This window comes from Rhinopithecus roxellana, chromosome 16 (genome assembly GCF_007565055.1).
Source record: "Rhinopithecus roxellana isolate Shanxi Qingling chromosome 16, ASM756505v1, whole genome shotgun sequence".
Classification (NCBI taxonomy): Eukaryota; Metazoa; Chordata; class Mammalia; order Primates; family Cercopithecidae; genus Rhinopithecus; species Rhinopithecus roxellana.
Window position 1 is genome coordinate 118,241,905 of NC_044564.1, and position 25,101 is coordinate 118,267,005.

Consider the following 25,101-nt stretch of genomic DNA (forward strand, 5'->3'; position numbering starts at 1 on the left):
GCATTTGTAGCACCATGCACTATAGGACAATATTGTGAAGCACCTAGGGATTCAGACCAAGCGATATCTTACCTCTCCTCCTAGTTGCATCATAATCAAGATGATAGAGTCTCTTCTGATGCAATGTTGGCAAAGATCGACGCATCTGGGGACGCTGGCATTCCTAAGACTTAGCCTATCTGACGGACATATTACTCACTATGACCCTTGGTCACTCCTATGCTCCCGTGATAGATCAAGCCCTAGTAATGTGCTCAGTTAATTGGCGCGTTAATTTAAGTACATTGCTTTCGTCTCAGTAGCTCTCTATGCGAGACAGAATTATGCAGTCACATTCATACACGATAGACTGTCTAGCGCCTCAGAAGCCTTAACCACAGGATGACATTGTGAAGCCTAGCGGAGTACAGGACTACACATTACCGAGTATTATAGAACATGTTTATATGTCTCGAATAGCTACTAATGATGAAAGACAGCTCTGAAGTAACTTTGGAACAGAGAGATAATGAACAATTCTGCCCCGCTGATAATATTTTAACACTGTGTATGTAGTGTACGCATTTGGTATTTACTATAATAATCAGCGTTGTGAGTGGTGTGTTGACACACTATGATGGACACGCCCCTATTCGCATCGAAGTATCCTGTACCGGATCCCCTGATAAGCTCAATGCATTACCATTGATGAAGCGATTGAGAGCAGTTCCACTCTAAATACGAGAGAGTGAGGGGTTTCTTTTCTTTTTTCTTTCCTTTGCCTTGCTGAGTAACCTCATTTTTTGGGTTTCTTTTGCTCGTTTCTTTTTTTTTTTTTTTGTTTGGGGGCGTTTTTTTTTTAGATGAGCAGTCTTGCTGTGTAGCCCTAGGCTACGCCCTTCAATGACTCCGGACCTCGAAGCAATCTTCTCACACTTTAAGATCCCTCTACAGAAACTAGGGGCATTACACGCTGCGATAATGCCAGACCACTGCCCAGTCCAGCCATAGCATCCCCCTGCCTAACGCTCCTCTTAATGACCTGCAAGTGTCACAACCACTGATTACATAATCATTGGTCCTCTGCAAGCTATTAGTCACATGGTCATCTCTAGATCTCTAGTGAGCATGGCCATATAGACCCTACTTCTCACAATCATCCATTATCTGGAATGGCCAGATACTAGCTATAGCAATTGTCCTAAGTCTATAGTTTTGATTTTATAAATCTCATTTTGTATATGCACTTCGAGTAACTTATCTCACTTGTGTCACCGGTGGACGTGATAGCTCCACCCCTAGTCTAACTTCCCCTGGGCTGAATCTGCATCGCTCTATACAATAAGCTAGCTTCCATACATCCAACCCCGTTATGACTTCACTATGCCCCCGCAATATTCTTCTCATGAGTCCTCTGCCTGCAATCTGATGTAGCTGAATTACAGCCAGCTATCTACTAACCAACACATGCCACTGTGACTTAATTTTGCTATTGATATTTAGTGTAGTAAATAGCCATGGCTGCTTGCCGAACCAGTGATTAGGCCAGGACCTCTGCATCTCCCTAATCACTGACCTCCAATGCATTGCTCATCTACCCTCTATATGGCGAGTCTCAGAAAGTAAGGCTAACGTGCATAGGAAGTACAGGTGCTGATGCCACGGCTGCTCAGCCTTGCATGATTCTCACATCTTTAGTCTGTCACAATATGGTGATATTCCAGTATATATACCATTTTCCTTTGATTTGTAATTTGTACATTTTATTTTACTGTCTGTTCCATGAATTCTCCACGTCTATCTTACTCGATCAGCTTATGCCCTGTAGGTTGACTAGTGCAGGATCTCAGCTCACTGCACAACCTCTGCAATCTCCTGTGAGCTCAAGTGATTTATCTCCTGCCCACCTCAGCTCTCATCCCTAGCCTAGCCTGCGGTCTAAGGAATGCCTCGTCATCACCATGCATATCATGGAATAATTTATTTTGTATTTTATTGTCATTATGACTAAAGCCAGGGCATTATCACCATATTCAGGCCAGCCGCGCGATCTAAACTTTCTAGTAACCTCTTCAAGCAACGTGATCTTGTACCCCTTTGCCCTCCGCTCCCTAATACGTGAAGGTGTAGATTACGTACGTTTTGAGGCCACCTATGCCCAAGCTCAGAATTATATTCTGATTACACAAAAAAAAAAAAAAAATATCTTATTATTGTTTTTTTCTTTTGTAGAGACCGAATTCTACATTGATACATGAGATGCATTAATCGAATAGTCAGACTAGAATGCTATATTACTTTAATTTATACGTAATTTTCTCTATTCTTAGTTTTTTATTGTACTAGAGATGGAGCCTGTCATAATCTACTCCATACCTCCCATGGCTGCGAGTCTATACTGCACCTGTGTCTTACATCATCATGCCCCCTCCACATATGCTAGCCTCAAATCATGCTGGGCTATAGCTATAGCCAATTACATTTCTACTTACAGCCACGACTTGATCGCACTCCTGAGTAGGCATGTAGTCTTTACAGGTCATGCCCCCGGTCCAACACTTACCTAAGCGAATCAGCCTATATCCCTCCGACCGTGCGGGTAATTTTTGATATTATTTAGTCGTAGATAGGACGCTCGATCTTTAGCGGAGATTATGGCCCTAATAGGGCTCAGTCCTCTTGATAATCTAACACGTGGTCCTTCGCAACAGTCCTCTAAAGGCCTCTAGCTTTTCACGAACGAAGATGTTGGAATTACAGAGTGAGTGCACCCAAGTCTAGCTCACCTCAGTCCATACTGTTATAATGCTATGATATGTGTACTTCCCGTACACCGGTAGTGAGATTATTGGCTCTTATTAATATAGATTACATATAGTATTAACAGATATGTCTAGAGATATGTATGTTGCTGTTGGTTTTTAAGTATTTCGCTTGCCAAGTAATCTTTTCGACTTTTTGTTATGTGTTTGGTTTCTTTTCTAAATAATTTAGGTATTTAGGTTTTCCATTTTTAACTTTGAAGGAGTTTATAGAGGGAGAATCATGTGTGTTTTTAATATTTAAAAAGTGCTCACCACATAAGCTTACTCTAAGGCTTGTATTAGGAGATTTCTTTGAGTGAATAATTCTATTATTTTAATAATTAATATAGAAACTTTTTATATGTAATAGGGCAATCTCTATAGGATCTAGAACTAGTCTAATACATTTGATAGCTCCAGTCAATTGCCATTAATGTGGTATATATCCAAAGGATTTATAAGTCATCGCTACTATTAAAACCATGCACACACCTATGATTTACGTATACGCGCTATTTCCCTACATAGCATAGACATTGGAATTCCACGCACCAAAGGATCCATCAATGATATGAATCTGAATCAAGAATAATACGTGGCACTAATGCACCATGAAGTAATACTTGCAGTCATAAGAGGAATGCATGATAGATGTCTTTTGATCAGACACTAGATGAGGTAACTGTAGATGTTAAATTACGTATCCATCATACTCAGACAATGTATCCACAGCGCACAGAAACTCAACAACTGCCTAATGTCATCTCACTTATGGTATAGTAGAGATCTTTTTTAATCATTGAGAAACATGGTAACAGAAGAGGAAGCAACAAAACACACTCATGGCTAGGATATGCATGGTTGGAGGTGCAGGATAGTTCTATATCTTTAGAGACAGATCAGTGGAATCCATGCGCTAGCATAACACTCATGGACCGTAAACTATTTTATCACTATGTCAAACCTGTAGTCGTCTGCACATGTATCTTGTTTTCTATATTTTTAGAAGGTGAATAAGAAATAAAAGCCTATTATTGTATTCGAGACATGATTCTACTTCATCCTGCATATCACACGTATGGGTGCATGTAGAGTTTTCTTCCTACTATTTGTAATTCTAGAGACGTGCTATGTTTTGCTATGTTTATGCTCAGAAGGGCTTTCTACTTGTAAGGAGAACATCAAAAGGTATAAAATAACTATGCCGACGTAAAGTAGTGTCTTTCTGGTTAATAGATTTATTGCTAAGCACATAGAAGCAAATTTTAGGTACCTCGTTGTCTTATTAATTTTTTTTCATGAAATTCATGAAGATACAGGCTCTTTGAAATTCGAAAAAAAAAAAAAGAAAGAAGAAACTTATACTGAGATGAGACCTGTACTTGAACAAGCAGCTCAAGTGCAGAATTCAAAATGATTATTTATTGGAGTAACCAGGTTTGCGGCCTTTTAGATATCCTACTCCTTGTGCAATCTATAGGAGCGTTCAGAACATCCGTGTGGCATGTTATGTGAGAATTAATGACTAATTATTATATGATTAGGAAATATCATTCTCACAGCATGGTGTAGTCTCATGAAAACTGTAGGAGACTGAGCTGGGCCACAGGGACGGGGGAATATCTCTGAGCGCTGCGTTTGTTAAGTACTTGGCTCCACTCCTCCACACCCCCTTAAGGTTAGTTCTCCCTGCAAGGGTCCAGCATCATTACTCTGCTCTGGGTTTTCTCTTACCATTGCTTGTTGCCACTCTCCTAGTTCACCTTTTCCCATCCCTGAGCACTGCCCAGGCCATGGCTTTTTTAACCACTTGATATCCCCAGCAACTAATCATGGTGTATCCTTGAATTCTAGATTTTCTCAGCGACATAAGGAAAATTAAAAAAGGGATGGGCTATTTATAGTGGCTCATGCTCTGTAAAGTTCCCAGGAGCGTGGTATAAGGTCCAAGGGCCAGGAGGATCACTTCAGGCCAGGAGTTCAAGAGCAGCCTGAGCAATGTAGCAAGACCTCATCTCTAAAAATAAAAGTGTATAATTAAATAATTCTTAGTAAGTTTAAAGAGTTTTGCAATCATTACCATTTAATGAAATTTTACGTATACAGTCTCTTCACCCCCAAATAACTCGTTTCCCATTTGCTAGTCACCCAAGTTCCACTCATGCCCCCGACCCCCACAAAAACACTAATCTGCTTTCTGTTTCTATTGATGTGTCTATGATGGATATTTCATATATTTATATTCATATAAATGGAACCATGGTCTTACTTTTGTTTCTGGTCTTCTTTAATGAATTTTTGTACCTTGCATTCATGTTGAAAGCATATGTGTCAATTGCTTTGTATCCTTGTTAATTATGCTCTATTAAATGTGAATAGTTAGTCTGTTGTATGGATTAACCACCATTTTCGTATCCATGTAACAACGTTACAATCATTTGGATATTTCCACTTTTTGGCTTTTGGATATTATGGGCAATGTCTAGTGAACATTCATATACAAGTCTGTGTGTGAACGTAGATTTTCATTTCTCCTAGTTAGATAATTAAGTCTGGATATTGTTGCGGTCATATGGCCGACTCTATTTAGAAATTCTAGTGATAACTGGGAAAAATGTTTTACACAAGTGGTCACCCTGCACCATTTTTCCACCGCAGGAACGTTATATCCTATAGCAATATTTGCTTCATGCCTGTTTTTTATACATTGCTGTCGTAAACTTGTAATGAATGTGCATGAATCTCATACACCGTGTAGATCATCAGTGGAAAGCTGCTATCGGTAATATTCACATTTGCACGAAATAGATGACAATTATTCTTCACTGATGCGTAGGGTAGACTGTAGTACACATTCTGCTCTTGTATTAAAATCTAAAAACTCTAGTATTTTTGTAAAAATATCATACTACTTAAAGCTTAGGGTGTCCGTATGCAAAGACTATTAATTATACTCCAGTATCCAGGTCTCCCTCTTATCACAAGTGGGAAGCACAAAGAGTCCATTTCCAGCCTCCTTGCTGCGAGTATGTAGCATGTGGACCTACGTACAGAAGAATGGGATGTAAGCAAAAATGTCATGTTCTCATATAAATGGAAAGATCTAGAAGAGTGAGCCAAGGGCTTCGCCTCTGTCACATTTCCTCACTGATATGGTGAAGGTGGTTGGTAGTGAGGAGTTCTTAGCCATCCTTCGACCTAAGTAGACAGATATACAGTGCTGATGGTATGGTGCAGGTGCTATTAAGGACACAGAAGGGCTTGCGGCATATGGTGATTGCAGGCCTACCATTCCCTAGCCCTGGATTGCTACCTGGCTTTAACATGATGATGAATAATGCTAATCTTGTTAATCAGTGTGTATTTCATTCTATTTTGTATTTATTGAGAGATGGATGTGTCTTGCTCTGGCCCAAGCGCTAGAGTGTATCGCAGTGGCTGCTAATCCCAGCTCACTGCCATACCTCTGCCTCCGGGGTTCGGCAATTCTCCATTGCCTCTAGCTCTCCGAGTGGCGGGAGGGGCATCTACAGTTGCGCCCTCCCACATCCTCACCTATGCTATGTTTTCGTATATATTATGCTTTAGTCAGCGATACAGGATTATTGCTTTTGAGCCCAATGGCTGGTCTGGAACTTCCTGACCTTCAATGTGATCCACCACCTAGGCTCTCTCAAAGGGCTGGAGCGGATACAGGCATGATAGCCACTGAGGCCAGCCCACCAGGTTATTTTGAGGGTCTCTGTTGTAACAGCTCAAAATGTGACCTTACTAAATCTCTTAGACGGCTCTGTATAGGCAACATGGCTAGAATGTGAGAGTCTCCACCGATGAATCTGATAGTACAAGAAAGGCAGGGGCTAATGGAAGCACAGTCAAAATAGGCAGGGGAAAACAATCACGTATCATCTAGAATTTTGTTCCATTTTACCTCTAGTCAGCTTTGTGATCTCAGGCAAGCCTTTGCATTTCTCTGTCTTCATCCATTAAACAAGATGGTTTTGTACAGTTTTGATAAGCTGAACAATAATATCTTTTAAGCTTGATGAATATAATAAGCACATGTGTTCAGATTTATGTACTCAGTCATCTCATAATCTAACGGGTTAAGCAACTCAGGACTAGAGTCAGTGGCAAGATGGCGAGGGATAGGTATTCGAGTAGGGGCTAGATTTGTAGTAGTAAGAATTCGAAATGACAGTCTACCTGATAGGCGGAGTGAACTGAGTTCTAGGATATGTCTACAAAGCGCCTACAGTGTATTGATGACCATATACAATACATACCTTATATATAGCTTTTTTTTGTTTTTCAATATATAGCTAGCAGTGATCGGATATTTAAATGTTCCAACACAGAGAAAATGATAAGGTTGACATTGATGCCTATGCTTAACTTTAACCTGACACTTACTCACGATTACATGTATGTGTATAATACGTCACGTATATGCCATAACAATATGTACATATAAAACATTTTATGTGTCATTCTTTAATAGTTTTCTAAATAATGGATGGATAATATACAATTACACACACGTAATACTTTGGTATCAGGCTTTTGAAATAATATACTAATAGATGTTATATACATCTTTAGCAGCGCTCTTTTGTCTTTATCGTGAGAATCTTTACATCAGTATGCTAAGAATATTTCATATACACACGTATACGTAGTTCTTTAAGTGACCTCCCAATGTGGATGCCATTATGTCTCTAATTTTAACAAAAAGGTACCTGTGACGTTTAATGAGGGTAAGGGACCTTGCTCACCCTGCATGCAGGATTCACGTTAAGTGGTGGAGCAGTGATTTTCAACTTCCTAAACCCAGAACTACGATGTTTTGTACCACTGCTACTCTGCCTCTATAAGTACTATAGCCATAATACACATTTCCACATAGACTCAATAGTAATGGTACCAAGTTTTGGTTCAGATGACCTACGTTAGCTATCGTGCACCTGGACTGGAGTGAATATGCATATCTTTAAATAATCGAAAAATATTACAATAATATCTAATATACACTCTCCTGATTATGTCTCACTAGGTTAAGTGTGACATGGGAGCGGATCATGTGGAGTCATCCAGGGAACACAGGGAGAGTTAAGCTGATGGTGACGCACATCTGCCAACTGCTGAGAAGAAGATAATCAGCCCTCAGGAAACTTCGGACCCTTAGACCCCACGACATCCGCGTGGTAGCTGGGACTCCTTAGGATACTCAAGCTGATCACTAGGGCCCCACCTGAGCAAGGCATGCTGCTAATGCTAGAGTGGGTCAGGGCTCCAGTGTGTGTTGTTAGTCCTGCCTCCTGCACTTTGCAGAGCATCATATGGAGAGAAGTCTATAAGCTCGATGGATCTGGAATCACTATGGCTTGTGCGTTCTTTTGTATTTTTTCTGGCCAATATCAAACGTATAAACTGCATCGAGGGATGGAATTATCTCACCCTTGGTGTTGTGATCCTTCGGTGTGTAACATGTGCAGTGAGATGAATCACTGCACACTTAGTACTGACTGGATATCTCACCGGCGTGTTGTACTTAGTTAAAATGTGGCTGTGCACAGAATGGATAAATTAATGCATAGCTACATATTTCGATTGAAGTAAGCGACACCATGAATTAATTCTAAAAAAGTAAGAATGCATCAATCCTAATAAGAATTAGAGAATTCACTTGGTATAGTCATATAATTAAATGAATAAAGGGGGTGATAGTCATGAGATGTTGTATGCTCAGCGTATGCTTATTAGAAGGTGGTATACTCTTGATAATGCTATTACTATCTTTATACCTATTTGTGACATCAATGATTATATATGTCCTACTCTAATATGCTCTGTTGCTTACTTATATTCGGTATATGCCTTTGGGTTTTTGTGATTTGTACTGGTCATTGAAGTCTATTTAGCATATATGTATTGATTTTTATGACCGCAATGACTGTCACCTTTAGTGATATTTTTAGTATGGATTGGAAATGATGCAATAGTCGTTCAATTAGTGTCTGTCCTACTTTTTTTCTAGCTCTTGTGTAAACAGTTCAGTAATTTAATGTGATTTCATTCTAATGCTACTATAATACAATCAAAATTTAGATTATAAGTCATATCAACACTATAGAACTTATCCGTCCTATCTAGCTGTAAATTTCAGACTCTCTAAAGGATCACTATGAAAGTTAAGAGTGCTCATGCTTTTATCACCCCATCCTATATATTTATGTTTTACTCCTGATCATCTTGAATACTTCATTGGCACGATATGGTTTTCTGAGTATGGCCCACCTGCTTTTATTGAAAGATGTCTATGAAAGCTCACTGATGCTAGTAAAGGAAGTCATGATCCCCACGAGATGCATGTTTCCTCCCAGTACCTAACAAAATATGACACTAATATATATACTGCATTTAAAGGTAGTCAAATCAAATTTATCATTCAGTGAGTCAGTATTGAGATAAAAGGGCATAACTCATGTAGAACTATGCTATGCTTTAACATATGGCCATTTCATACCTTTGATTGTATCACGACACTAGCTTTTCAGAAAAGATACTGAGAGACTAAGGTGAGTCAACAAATCATTGATTTGATCTACTTTTCTGTAATCACTCTTGATGTGAAGATATTATGACCAGTGGATATCTATGATATGACTACTGAGGAGGGGGTGAATACTGTCTATGAGGTTCGTAGGATGCACCTCCTAAGGAGTGGCGAAACTGACGTATACGTAGCACTCATCTCTCTATTCTGCTCACTGCAGACCCTCGCTAAGGCCATTGATGGAGTATGGCAGGGCTGGACATTCTCCATGCGGTGCTTGTGACTGAATCTGGGTGGATCAATACCAATATGCCCTGGGTTAGAGAAAATGTCCCAATGCTGGAAGATGGTCCTGGAAGGAACATACTGACTGTGGACTTGGAGGAGATGATAGAGCCAGTGGTGCCGACAGGACCCATGCAACAACTGCAGTATAGTGCAGCTCCTAACTGACCTTCCATCCTTTCATCATCCAAGTTTTCTGGCTAGAGGGAAAGTTAAAGTGCATGAAATTTTATGAACTAGAAAATTATAAACAGTCCCGCCCTCAAGTTGTTCTCCATAGGGGTGATAAATAGTTTCCAGCGATAGACGGTCTTAAGAAAGAAGAATTCTACAGCTTTAGTAGATCAGTAGAAATGAAAGGTTTATATCACAGTCAGTCCATATAAAGTTTAGGTCTTGAGCAAATGACTTAAATAGATTGTCATGTTCTCAACCTTGGTAATATTGTAGATTTATCCCAGATGGACAGATGAAAGAGGTATAAAGAGTTAACATGAAAATAACAATCTCTGCTTCACATGAGTGATTGGACTGGACGGAAAAGAAATAAGTATGTAAATACTGTGACCACGAACCTGCATAGCAGTTCGAAGGTGTCACAAAATTTATAGTCCTCACCTCCGAATCCCCTTGCCTCATAGCCAATGACATATTGTTTTTTGTGTTAGTTCAATTACAGTCTCACTTTGTTCACTTTGTACACCACTTTAGTTTTTTTAGGCTATTTAGTGGCTCTTAAAAGCAAATAATTATAGAAGTTGCCAGCAAAACTGTCCTGAAAAATCCAGCGCATAGGACAGGTCATGGGCTTTAGTGTTAGAACTAGGCTTTGATCCTGGGTCACCTCCCTGAGTTTGTATTTTTAGGCAGGTTATATATTTAATTTCTCTGAGCTGAGTTTTCTTCTTTACTGAATGATATCAATAATCCTAAATTTGCTGTACCTGTAGTCTAATAAGCACCTTGCACCCCCCAACTTATCCGTGCTATTTCCTTGATGGGGGTTGGTGGCTGTGAATATCATTTTACTTTTTCAGATTGTTATATTTATATGAAACAACAACAAATGATTGGTTGTTACCCCAAGTGCTTCTTTAGGAGGGCGAATCTTATTACTGTAGAGCATCTTGGTTTGCGGAGCACCATAATGTCTTTGGGTCTGTAAGTTTATGAATAGGGACGTGGACTAGGAATGCTGTTGGGTTAGAGAAAGGAAAGGAAAGAAGAAATGAAAATGAGACGGCGAGGAGTTGGGGGCAGGATGGTCAAGAATCTAGGAGAGAGAATTAAGCAGTGAAATCTGGAATCAATCCAAGGGAGAAAAATCCCTAGAGAGGATAAAGACAGGAAGGGATTTTTGAAGGTACAAATATTAAAACTGTCATTTTACCGTCAAATTTATTCGAGTTAAAAAAGGATTGAGTAAAGACTACCCTTCCCTGGGTTGTTTTTTTAGCCCTCCTTTTCCGTCGGGAGACAGACAGAAATCTTCAGGGAAATTACATTGCCACTTAAGACGTTTTTTTGCGTATGGGTGGATTGGGGAGTAGCAAGAGTAGACTCGGAGAGAGAAAATGCTTTGCTGAGTTCTGCATCCAGGTTGATGCAGTGAGGCTGAGCATGGTGGTGATGAGGTACTGCGTGGTGAGGTCAAGAGGACACGGGGAGGGTGACAAGCTGGATTTTGGAATAGATTTCCCAGTCTTGATCATTGCTCTGTATTTGTCATTGCATCAAACTTATTCGGAAGGACGAAGTCGGTAGGGAGTGATACTTAATGCTCTCAGCCGTAGAAATGTCAATACTCTTTCATATAAGCGAAATGAGAAAGTGAAGACAGTACCAGAACCATGTTTCTTCTAGAGCCATTAAACATACCGCCCTTAACTCATGGGGCTCTCTTCCACTCAAACCTCATCAAGTCAGACAAAGCAATTCTGCTTTGTCACATTGGGGTCGTCTCCAACCGAAGGCGATTGGGCACCTTTGAGTTCCCTTCCTACCAGTACCCTGGCTCAGTCCTCCCAAGAAAGATGCTATTCTGTTTCCTTAGCATCCAAACGTGTTAACTCTATAATTCCTGGGGGGGGAATTCGCGCGCTGTCGTGTTTGTCTTAATGGAGTCCTATTATAACTTCCCATCCCCTTAGCCAGCAGTGTATCTCATACCTGAGCCCACCAACCTCTCCACGGAATATATTATGTGCTTTAGACATGTCTCCTGGTCACCATCAAACATTCTCCTGTCCTGTCCTCTCCACCGTCAGCAATCACTATGGTTTACCAATACTCTATAGCACAAAATTTTGGCTACGCGAGATGCTCAGGAAGCTCAATTAAGGAATCAATGTTCAGTCCCAGGCCTTGCCCTTTCATCTCTGTATACTTCTTCCCTAGGTAGCACATTCACAACATGGCTTCAGTTATTGACAGGCATATGAACCAAAAGTTTTTATTACCCACGCACAAGTTTTCTTTCGCACATTACTAGATGCCATCTATCCTGAAATCCAACTCCCTTATGTTTGTTATGATGTTCCCTAAAGTGTTCAAGAGTCCTTTCATCTCTATCATAGAATGATTCATATAGGTAAATTACTGTTTATTATTCTTATTTTGAAAACTAGAAACTGAATGCTCAAAGAAAAGAATTATAATATGTGGTTTGTTGTGTACGTTCACCAACTGATAACATTTGATGGGAAGTCTGAACACGGAACTTGGCTGGCCTCAGACAGTTTTCTGAAACTTTATCAGCTATTATCATTACTAGCCTTTTAAATTTGTAACAAGGACACTAAGAGATTCACGGTGTAGCTTGACATAGTGAAGTATTAGTACATGGGATAATTGCACAAAATTGAAAAGGGAGATGAAAAAGAGGACAACAATGTTGAATATAATTCAGACACGAGTATTCAGAATCAAGGTAATACAAAATATTTAGGACTGAGTTTCCTTCTTTACTGAATGATATCAATAATTCTAAGTTTGCCGTTTGATAATATAAAAGTGCGGCACAAAACTTGGGTATCTTTAAAAACAATTAATTTTTAATTCTGGTAATACCTAGTAAGATAGCAATTTATATGGATACTAGAGAATTTTAAAAGCATGCCTGAAATTAATACATCAACCTCTTGGGAGAATGGGTTACTACTGATCCCCTCAAAGCATTCATCCTTTGGATGGTTACAGACAATCCACTACACTCTATTGGATTGTTTTAAGCTGTACAACTATATATTATTGAGCTAATTAAGTCCCCATGTGTGGGCTATCAAATACTAGGTCCTTATGCATTCTTTCACTTTTTGTAACCCATTAAACCTCCACGCTTAGCCCCTGTGCAATTAAACGGCCTTCCGGCAGGTCCTGAGTTAACCATCCTTTCATCTGTCTGTCCTTGGAGGTTTAGAAATTGTTTTGATTTGTATGATGCCACAAAATAAGTGAGAACATGTGATACTTCACTCTTTCTGTACTAGCTATATATCACTTTCAGAGGTGAAAAAATACGATCTTCGCGAGATGTCCATCAGTATTATATGCGGAAGACGCTCATTCATTCTTTATTTGGGCTATCACTCAAGGACTCCACTGGTGGATAATGACCAACAATATTATTCCTTCCATGGTCGTCTGTTGAATGGACACTCTAGATTGCTTCCAATCTTCTTGCAGATAGGATAGATGGAAAAAGAATAGAGCGCACCAAAACATGGTATGGAGGGCAGAGTATCTCTATTCGAAGCTGATTTCCTTTCTTTTGGGATATATACCCAGCAGGAGTGTGACTGGAGAATGAGGTACTTATTTTTCTATTTTCTTGAGGGAACTTCCAAACTGTTTCTCCATAGTAATTTGGGTGATACATATACAGTTCCACACAAAGCATTGTAAGGGTTTCCCTTTTCTCACATTCTCACCAGGCTTTGTTACTTGACCTGTTTCAATGGATACAAAGCAATTTAGTTAACTTGGTGAGATGGTATCTCACTTGTTGTTTTAATTGGCCTTTCATTGAGTATCAATGGAGGTTGAACCCTTTATGTTCCTGTTTGCTATGTATGTCTTTGAGAAATGTCCTATTCAAACTTTTGCCACTTATTACTAGTTTACATGTTTAGATTTTTTCCTATAAAAAAAGGGAAGTGATTAAATAATGTACAGATGGAATGGTTCTAACATATTCGCTGCCCATTCCAATGTGTTTGTTCTCTTCACTTTGTGGATCCTTCTAGAATATCGCGTGACAGGTAGATTTTCAACAATTATGTTGTGATCGGCATATTGTCCATTGTTGTTTGAGTGCCTGTTGCTTGTAGGATATTGCTCAAGAATTTGTTGCCCCAGGACCAAATGTCCTGGAGATTTTCCCCAAGGTTTTCTTGTAGTAGTTTGATAGTTATGAGGGTCTTAGATTAAGTCTTAATGCCACTTTGATTTGTTGTTTTTTATTGTGATGAGAGATAGGGGTCTAGGTTTTCCTCTTCCACCAGTTGGGATACCAGTTTTCCCTAGCACCCTTATTGAGAGAGATTGTCGTTTTTTGGTCCGTGGTATGTGGGATTGCATATACACCTTAAATATAAGAAAATGAAGTTTACTGTTGAGCTGTGTCGATGTTTTCTGGGTTCCTCATATCTGTTCCACTGGTGTATTGTATGCTGTCTGTTTTTTCATGTCAGCACCATGTCGTTTTGGGTACTATAGCTTCTGTAGTATAATTTGAAAGTACAGGGGTAAACGTGATTCCTCCATTTTTTGCTCTCTTTGCATTAGATAGGCTTTGGTTATCTGGGTCTTTTGTGGTTCTATATAAATTTTAGAATTTTTTTTCTATTTCTGTGAAGAATGTCATTGGTATTTTGATAGGAATGACATTAATCTATAGATTGCTTTTGGGTAGTTGGAGACATTTTTAACCCAATCTGAACATGAAAAATATTTTCAGTAGTATTTTGGGTTGTCCCTTTCAATTTCTTCTCAGGTTTTTTAGTTTTTATTGTAGAGATCTTTCACTTTTTTGGTTAATTCCTAGGTATTTAATTTTATGTGTGACTATTATAAATGGGATTACTTTTTATTTCTATTTTAGATTCTTTACTGTTGGCATATAGAATTGCTACTGATATTTGTATGTTGATTTTGTATCCTGCAACTTTACTGGATTTTGTGACCACTTCCAGTGGTTTTCTTGTGGAATCTTTAGGTTTTTCCAAATATAAGATTATATCATCTACAAACAAGGATAATTTGACTTCTAGGATGAGTTCTTGAAGGCCATTCTGTCCATCCATTTTGGCAGAGATGTTTGAGATCATAGGTTTTTGTTGTTTGTTTTTTAAAAGAAAATGTTTTTATTTTTCATTTGAATGGACTGATATTGCTTTTTCAGAGCAATGAGGAGAGGAAATGAGTCGCGTTGATATTATTTCAACTCTTGGCTCCTACTATATCTGATTACCTACCTCCATGATGTTTTTTTACTTGCACTTTGTGAGGCACCCCCACTTCTTTTTGTTAAACTCATTTAAGCTGAGGTTCTCACTTAGTTGACATTGTCTTTTGAATGTCTCAAGCCATCTCAAATTAGATGGAGCTAATACTAAAACCTGGGTTCTTCTCTCCAAGCTAGCCCTCCTCCAGTTTCCCCATCCTGGTGATTGGCACCACTCTTTATCCAGTTATGCAAGTCAGAACCTTAGCTGTCACCCTAGATCCACCGCTCTCTCAACTCCAACATCTGATTATCATCACATCCTGGCCTATGTACTTTCTAAATAGCTCTTGACTCTGTCCTCGTCTCTCTACTTCCACTGCTACCAATTTAGTCAAAGCTAACATTTAACCTCTGCCCTGGACCATTGGAGCAGCCAAGTACCTGATCTTTCTGCTTTCATTTCTTGCTCCTTCCAATTTGTTCTCCAGAGTGCAGAGTAATCTTTTTGACACACAGATCAGTATGTCACTCCCTAGTTAACATCCCACAATGGCTTCTCATTGCCCTTGGAATAAAGTCAAAGCGCCCTAACATGGCTTTTATGGTGCTGCATGGTCCATCCTATTTCAGTGCCTGGTATACATTTCATGCTCTCTCCCACCACAGGACCTCAGAACATGTGGTTTCCCCTGCTTGGAACACTCTCGTTTCCTCTTCATCTAATTAACTAAGACCCTACTTCCTACTACAAAACCTAAAAGAGGAAGAAGGCAAGATGTGTTGCAAATATCTCTGCCAAGTTCTGTGTATTTTTTTTTCCCATATTGCAGTATCCTTTAATAAACAGAAGTATTAAATTTTTGGGTGATCAAATTAATTTTTCCTCTTGCAGTTTGTTCTTCCTCCCCATGTGAAGATAAAAGAAATGGCCGGGCACGGTGGCTCACACCTGTAATCCCAGCACTTTGTGAGGCCGAAGCGGGCGGATCACGAGGTCAGGAGATGGAGACCATCCTGGCGAACACAGTGAAACCCCATCTCTACTAAAAATACAAAAAAGTAGCCGGGCGTGGTGGTGGGCGCCTGTAGTCCCAGCTACTCGGGAGGCTGAGGCAGGAGAATGGCACGAACCCGGGAGGCAGAGCTTGCAGTGAACCGAGATCACGGCACTGCACTCCAGCCTGGGCGACAGAGCAACTCCATCACAAAAAAAAAAAAAAAAAAAAAAAAAAAAAAAGTGCTTCCCAGCTTTTTTCTAAAAATGTTGAGAAGCTATCTTTATCCATTAAAATATATTTTTATGTTTGGTCTCTGGGATTAAGTTTCAATTTCATTTTTTTCCCTTATGGAGATCAGTGGTCCCAGTGTTGCTTATTGTAAAATTTACTATCTTCACTTGACTAAAATGAAAGCTGTGTTACAAAATATGTTTCCAAGTAGGTGTGAAAAATGTATTTCTCTTTGTAATTGTACTCAGATAAATTAGTTGGCAGGACCACTGTGTCCAGAGCTGGTTCCTTCTGCTGGGTTCGTGGTCTCCCTGACTTTAAGAATGAAGCCGTGGACCTTCACGGTGAGTGTTACAGCTCTTAACGATGGGACGGACCCAAAGAGTAAGCAGTAGCAAGGTTTATTGCGAAGAGCGAAACCACAAAGCTTCCACACCCTGGAAGGTGACCCCAGCTGGTTGCTGCTGCTGGTTGGGGTGACCAGCTTTTATCCCCTTATTTGTCCCCTCTCATGTTCTGTTTCTGTCCTATCAGCGTGTCCTTTTTCCAATCCTCCCCGCAATTGATTACTTTTAGAATCCTGCTGATTGGTGTGTTTTATAGAGCGCTGATTGGTGCATTTTACAAATCTCTTGTAAGATCGGAAAGTTCCTGATTGGTGTGTTTTACAATCCTCTTGTAAGACAGGAAAGTTCTCCAAGTCCACACTTGACCCAGGAAGTCCAGTTGGCCTCACCTCTCACTACCAGAGGCTAATTTCCATCGTGGTATTTCTCAGGCCCATAGATAGTGTAATTTCAAATCCAAACCAATATGGCTATTGACTTGTATTTAGAAATTACCTTCTTTTTTTTCTTTTTTTTTGTCTATTGGGACCAAGACAAGCATATATGTTCACTTTCTTCTTATGGGGTGAGATTTTCCTAGCCCAGGCACTTAGCATGCTTCTCTTTAGAAACCCTAGATTTATGCAGAAGGCATTTTAGCCTATATGCCTCCCTACATGGGCATCAGCCTCTGTCTCCTGAATTAGGTGCTCTTGGGTCTGGGCCAATAGTTACTGGGAGACACCCCAGGGCAAATGCCAGATGAGGCTCTCACACCTCTGGATTCAAACTTTTTTTGGGCTTCTAGATATCTGAAAATTGTCCTTACTCTGACTCAGCCCATGCATTAAAGCAGATGCTTTTAAATATTTTATGATGCATGTTTTAGGAAAGGGTCTGTCTGGATATTTTTTCTTTCAGTTTGCGTTTTTCATTCAATTCTTCTTTCACACTATCCTGAGCGTTAATCAATTCTTGTCATTTATGTCAGTTAGCACAAAACTTCACTATCCCATTCCTTATTACCATTTCATTTTGTTCTGCATAGCCCAGGCTATTTATCTACAAATTTTTAAAGAAATCTAAGGCCTTGAAGGATTCTTTCTCAAGGACTGTACTGTTTGTATTTAGGGAAAAGCTCATTTGTTCCCCTGTTTCACTTTCTTCTTGGGTCACCCTCTTTGATGACTATGACTTTACAGAGGGTGACAAAAGAGGGCCCACGCTGAGACAATGACACCTGCTTGCCCCTTTGGATTTTATTTTCTTAGTGTTCCCAGAATATTAATAAAATGTTGAAAACAAATTAATATCATCAGAATGTGTGCCTCACTTAAAATTTCTCTCTCTAATAAGAAGTTTTTGTTTCCTAGTTCCTTTGGTACCCTAATGTTTAGGTAAATCGTCTCTGAGGAAAAGGATGTGAAAGTCATAGCAAAATATATGCTGGATTTGAATGAAAAATACGTTTCATAAAAGTTAAGCAGGCAACCAAAATTTACTTTTTTTAACTTAAATTATCTAGACATGTATTTACATTTCTGCTTCATTAAAATATATTTGGGACTGAATGCTCCTGAGACAGATTTTGGAATGTCTTCTCTTTCTAAAATATATTTTTTATCTTTTGTGGACTAAACAGTTATTTAAAAATGAACTTAATGATTACTAATTATTAAGTTATCTGAACACTTATTTAAAAATAAACTTAATGCTTGGTAATTACTCAGTTATTTATAATGCATTTCAAGATTAACTTTATTGTCTAAACCTTTTAACACAAATGTATTAAATTATGAAACAGGGAATTGGCTATTTTTGCTCAAATATCTATTCTCACCAGACTTAAAATATCACTCAGCTATATAATTAAAAATGAACTGCAGTCATTAAATTATTTCCCACTTATGTGTGGTATTTCTCCATATTAAAGGAGACAAACAGTGCTCTTCAAATCTGATGATAGTTCTATTGATAATGGCCATCACAATCTAGTTACACGTTATTAATAAGGTGAAGGCATGAATAAAATTCCTCCCTTGCTTTCCACTCAAAAACTAAGTAGGGTTCTTTGATAAGATGCTCCAACCATGGCCAGGCACGGTGGCTGGCGCCTGTAATCCCAGCACTTTGGGAGGCTGAGGCAGGTGGATCATGAGGTCAGGAGATCAAGACCATCCTGGCGAATACGGTGAAACCCCGTCTCTACTAAAAAAATACAAAAAATTAGCCGGGCACTGTGGCGGGCGCCTGTAGTCCCAGCTACTCGGGAGGCTGAGGCAGGAGAATGGCGTAAACCTGGGAGGCGGAGCTTGCTGTGAGCCGAGATCGCGCCACTGCACTCCAGCCCGGGCCACAGAGGGAGACTGTCTCAAAAATAAATGAATGAATGAATGAATGAATGAATGAATGAATGAATAAATAAATAAATAAATAAATAAGATGCTCCAACCATGATTGGTGATGCCAATCATAGAGGGAAAGAGGATATTAAGAAATAATAAAACAGCTACTTTAAACCATTCTGTGCCTGAACATTTTGATGGCAATATTGGTCATATTGTAAATTTAACAACATAAATGTTAATCTAGATGGAATTTAGTCTACCAGTGATTATAAGAGCTTTATCCAAGTGAAAAACTTGCATTTTTATTTCTAGCGTTCCTTAGAAACTGCGAAACTCCGACCGGGTACGGTGGCTCATGCCTGTAATCCCAGCACTGGGAGGCCGAGGCGGGCGGATCACGAGGTCAGGAGATCGAGACCATCCTGTCCAACATGGCGAAACCCCGTCTGTACTAAAAATACAAAAATTAGCTGGACGTGGTGGCGCGCACATGTAGTTCCAGCTACTCGGGAGGCTGAGGCAGAAGAATTGCTTGAACTCGGGAGGTGGAGCTTGCAGTGAGCCAAGATGGCACCACTGCACTGCAGCCTGGGTGACAGACTGAGACTCCTTCTCAAAAAAAAAGAAAGAAAGAAAAAAGAAAATGTGAAGCACCTTATTATTTTGTTTTAATTTTCAGAATTCCACTTCCTAGATAAGCAGAACGTAGAGCCAACTGTTATGTTCTGGTTGTTTTTAATGGGTATATTTATGTTCTCCCCCAAATTATAATTTATTAATGTCTAACTTCAATTAGATGAGTTGATTACTTTTCATACACCATCGACTAAAGGAAACCTAATTTTACATGTAATTCAAGGGGATCTGTAAGAACATTTTAAAATTAAATCAACACACGTACACTGAAAATCATTCAGATAGTTTGATGAGCAAAAAAACAGTGAAAACCAGAAATTTTTTTTTCCTTCTACAGACCTTGGTCCTGTTTTTCAGAGTTAGGCAAGGTTTATCATTTTCTTTTTTTACTATATGCTCTTCTCTTGAACTGTAAATATATTTTATAATCACCTAATTTGTTTTATCCACTTTAAGTAATATCCCTTGACGTTTTATGAAGGGTAGAGAATATAGCTCATTTGCCCCACTTTCTTCTTTTAAAACTGTATTTCCAATTTAGTCTTTAATATATAATTTTAAGGGATTATTAAAAAAATTTGCTTTCTCTAAATAATATAGTTACAGTGCTTAATTCTTTGCTTAAATAATGTACTGTATAAATAATATACTGTCCATCCGATTTGAACACCACTGACTGGCTCAGTAGGATGTGGAGATTAGTATACAATTTCCCTACCCTCCAACATTCCCTGTCATAGCTTTCGACTTGCATCAAATATGGTTCTAGGCTTATATTTTCACATTTTATGTAAATTACATCCTATTTTGTAATTATAATAAAGTCTGTGCTTTGTTCATACGTTAATTTTGATCATAGAATCTCAAGTGAATTGACAGCATCATTATTATGTTTTCTTTTTTTTCCAAACCACAGTCACAGGTGGTGTGATTTGATTTGTGTGAAGGCAATGAAATGATACACAGATACACCGAAGCCTCCCAAAAGAATCCTGTTTCCAAGATTCAAGAAGATGGATTAATATTTTTCCATTAATTGTTTGAAATTATGTCATTTTTTCACTATGTGTCATCAGTTTTAAAGCACTTCTGAAAAGACATAACAATCTACATGAGATGGCATTTTAAATTCATAAAAATATAGTATTTTCCTCAACTTTTATGCATTTATGATGCATTATTTCTGATTTCCCAGGAATTTTACTTTCCTTTGTTTTGAATGATTAAAAAAGAGACATAACACCTTTTTTCAGCACATCATCAAGGTAGCCTAGTTATTATTATTCTCTTTATGAAGTAATTGAATTGGGACAGACAGCTTGCCAGGCCTGCTGCCACTTGTCAGCATTGCATCCCTACAGTCAACCACACTTGCATCTAATGACCATCTCTTTTATTAAATTTCTTTTGCACCTTTTATTCCTGAATGAGTGCATGATAGCTAATATTCCTGTGCACTTGCATGTGTCAAGAAGGTTTTAATTCTTTTTATATTGCATTAATATTTAAGTTAAGTGTATAATTGCAAAATGATTTATACTGAGACATGGAGACTTCCTTTTTTTAACATCCTGTCAAAATGACGAGATGACAGACATCCTTTAGGAAAAATTGGTTTTTTATTTTTTATTTTTTTATTTTTTTTTATTTTTATTTTTTTATTTTTTATTATACTTTAAGTTCTAGGGTACATGTGCATAATGCAGGTTGTACATATGTATACTTATGCCATGTTGGTGTGGGCACCATCAACTCGTCAGCCCCCATCAATTCATCATTATATCATGTATAACTCCCCAAGCAATCCCCCTCCTCCCCCCTGCCCATGATAGGCCCAGTGTGTGACGTTCCCCTTCCCGAGTCCAAGTGATCTCATTGTTCAGTTCCCACCTATGAGTGAGAACATGCGGTGTTTGGTTTTCTTTCTTGTGATAGTTTGCGAATGATGGTTTCCAGCTGCATCCATGTCCCTACAAAGGACGCAAACTCATCCTTTTTTATGGCTGCATAGTATTCCATGGTGTATATGTGCCACATTTTCTTAATCCAGTCTGTCACAGATGGACATTTGGGTTGATTCCAAGTCTTGCTATTGTGAATAGTGCCGCAATAAACATACGTGTGCATGTGTCTTTGTAGTAGAATAATTTATAATCCTTTGGGTATATACCCAGTAGTGGGATGGCTGGGTCATATGGTACATCTAGTTCTAGATCCTTGAGGAATTGCATACATTTTCCATAATGGTTGAACTAGTTTACAATCCCACCAACAGTATAAAAGTGTTCCTATTTCTCCACATCCTCTCCAGCACCTGTTGTTTCCTGACTTCTTAATGATTGCCATTCTAACTGGTGTGAGATGGTATCTCATTGTGGTTTGATTTGCATTTCTCTGATGGCGAGTGATGATGAGCATTTTTTCATGTGTCTGTTGGCTGTATGAATGTCTTCTTTTGAGAAATGTCTGTTCATATCCTTTGCCCACTTTTTGATGGGGTTGTTGTTTTTTTTCTTGTATATTGTTTGAGCTTTTGTAGATTCTGGATATTAGCCCTTGTCAGATGAGTAGGTTGCAAAAATTTTTTCCCATTCTGTAGGTTGCCTGTTCACTCTGATGGTAGCTTCTTTTGCTGTCCAAAAGCTCTTTAGTTTAATTAGATCCCATTTGTCAATTTTGGCTTTTGCTGCCGTTGCTTTAGGTGTTTTAGACATGAAGTCCTTGCCCATGCCTATGTCCTGAATGGTACTACCCAGATTTTCTTCTAGGGTTTTTATGGTATTAGGTCTAACATTTAAGTCTCTAATCCATCTTTAATTAATCTTTGTGTAAGGGGTAAGGAAAGGATCCAGTTTCAGCATTCTACTTATGGCTAACCAATTTTCCCAGCACCATTTATTAAATAGGGAATCCTTTCCCCATTTCTTGTTTCTCTCAGGTTTGTCAAAGATCAGATGGCTGTAGATGTGTGGTATTATTTCTGAGGACTCTGTTCTGTTCCATTGGTCTATATCTCTGTTTTGGTACCAGTACCATGCTGTTTTGGTTACTGTAGCCTTGTATATAGTTTGAAGTCAGGGAGCGTACGCCTCCAGCTTTGTCCTTTTGACTTAGGATTGCCTTGGCAATGCGGGCTCTTTTTTGGTTCCATATGAACTTTAAAGCCGTTTTTTCCAATTCTGTGAAGAAACTCATTGGTAGCTTGATGGGGATGGCATTGAATCTATAAATAACCTTGGGCAGTATGGCCATTTTCACGATATTGATTCTTCCTATCCATGAGCATGGTATGTTCTTCCATTGTTTGTGTCCTCTTTGATTTCACTGAGCAGTGGTTTGTAGTTCTCCTTGAAGAGGTCCTTTACATCCCTTGTAAGCTGGATTCCTAGGTATTTATTCTCTTTGAAGCAATTGTGAATGGAAGTTCATTCCTGATTTGGCTCTCTGCTTTCTGTTACTGGTGTATAAGAATGCTTGTGATTTTTGCACATGAATTTTGTATCCTGAGACTTTGCTGAAGTTGCTTATCAGCTTAAGGAGATTTTGGGCTGAGACAATGGGGTTTTCTAAATATACAATCATGTCATCTGCAAACAGGGACAATTTGACTTCTTCTTTTCCTAACTGGATACCCTTGATTTCTTTCTCTTGCCTGATTGCCCTATCCAGAACTTCCAACACTGTGTTGAATAGGAGTGGTGAGAGAGGGCATCCCTGTCTGTGCCAGTTTTCAAAGGGAATTTTTCCGGTTTTTGCCCATTGCAAATGTAGAGCTGTGGGTTTGTCATAAATAGCTCTTATTATTTGAGGTACGTTCCATCAATACCGAATTTATTGAGCGTTTTTAGCATGAAGGGCTGTTGAATTTTTGTCAAAAGCCTTTTCTGCATCTATTGAGATAATCATGTGGTTCTTGTCTTTGGTTCTGTTTATATGCTGGATTACGTTTATTGATTTGCGAATGTTGAACCAGCCTTGCATCCCAGGGATGAAGCCCACTTGATCATGGTGGAAAGCTTTTTGATGTGCTGCTGAATCCGGTTTGCCAGTATTTATTGAGAATTTTTGCATCGATGTTCATCAGGGATATTGGTCTAAAATTCTCTTTTTTGTTGTGTCTCTGCCAGGCTTTGGTATCAGGATGATGTTGGCCTCATAAAATGAGTTAGGGAGGATTCCCTCTTTTTCAATTGATTGGAATAGTTTCAGAAGGAATGGTACCAGCTCCTCCTTGTACCTCTGGTAGAATTCAGCTGTGAATCCATCTGGTCCTGGACTCTTTTTGGTGGGTAGGCTATTAATTGTTGCCTCAATTTCAGAGCCTGCTTTTGGTCTATTCAGGGATTCCACTTCTTCCTGGTTTAGTCTTGTAAGAGTGTAAGTGTCCAGGAAATTATCCATTTCTTCTAGATTTTCTAGTTGATTGCGTAGAGGCGTTTATAGTATTCTCTGATGGTAGTTTGTATTCTGTGGGGTCAGTGGTGATATCCCCTTTATCATTTTTTATTGCGTCTATTTGATTCCTCTCTCTTTCTTCTTTATTAGTCTTGCTAGCGGTCTGTCAATTTTGTTGATCTTTTCAAAAAACCAACTCCTGGATTCATTGATTTTTTGGAGGGTTTTTTGTGTCTCTATCTCCTTCAGTTTGGCTCTGATCTAGTTATTTCTGCCTTCTGCTAGCTTTTGAATGTGTTTGCTCTTGCCTCTCTAGTTCTTTAATTGTGATGTTAGAGTGTCAATTTAGATCTTCCTGCTTTCTTGTGGGCATTTAGTGCTATAAATTTCCCTCTACACACTGCTTTAAATGTGTCCCAGAGATTCTGATATGTTGTATCTTTGTTCTCATTGGTTTCAAAGAACATCTTATTTCTGCTTCATTTCGTTATGTACCCAGTAGTCATTCAGGAGCAGGTTGTTCAGTTTCCATGTAGTTGAGCGGTTTTGATTGAGTTTCTTAGTCCTGAGTTCTAGTTTGATTGCACTGTGGTCTGAGAGACAGTTTGTTATAATTTCTGTTCTTGTACATTTGCTGAGGAGGCTTTACTTCCAATTATGTGGTCAATTTTGGAATAAGTGCGATGTGGTGCTGAGAAGAAGTATATTCTGTTGATTTGGGGTGAGAGTTTGTAGATGTCTATTAGGTCCGCTTGGTGCAGAGCTGAGTTCAATTCCTGGATATCCTTGTTAACTTTCTGTCTCGTTGATCTGTCTAATGTTGACAGTGGAGTGTTGAAGTCTCCCATTATTATTGTGGTGGGATCTAAGTCTCTTTGTAAGTCTCTAAGGACTTGCTTTATGAATCTGGGTGCTCCTGTATTGGGTGCATATATATTTAGGAGAGTTAGCTCCTCCTGTTGAATTGATCCCTTTACCATTATGTAATGGCCTTCTTTGCTCTTTGATCTTTGATGGTTTAAGTCTTGTTTATCAGAGACAGGATTGCAACCCCTGCTTTTTTTTGTTCTCCATTTGCTTGGTAGATCTTCCTCATC

At 38.9% G+C, this 25,101-nt stretch overlaps 1 long non-coding RNA gene across 1 annotated transcript; it reads left to right on the plus strand.

Moving 5' to 3' along the window:
* The first annotated feature begins 15,960 nt into the window (after nt 1-15,960).
* Nucleotides 15,961-19,406, plus strand: LOC115893866. The gene is made up of 3 exons (XR_004053888.1): nt 15,961-16,064; nt 16,548-16,643; nt 19,286-19,406. It is a non-coding gene; the product is annotated as an uncharacterized LOC115893866 (long non-coding RNA).
* The last annotated feature ends 5,695 nt before the right edge of the window (nt 19,407-25,101 follow it).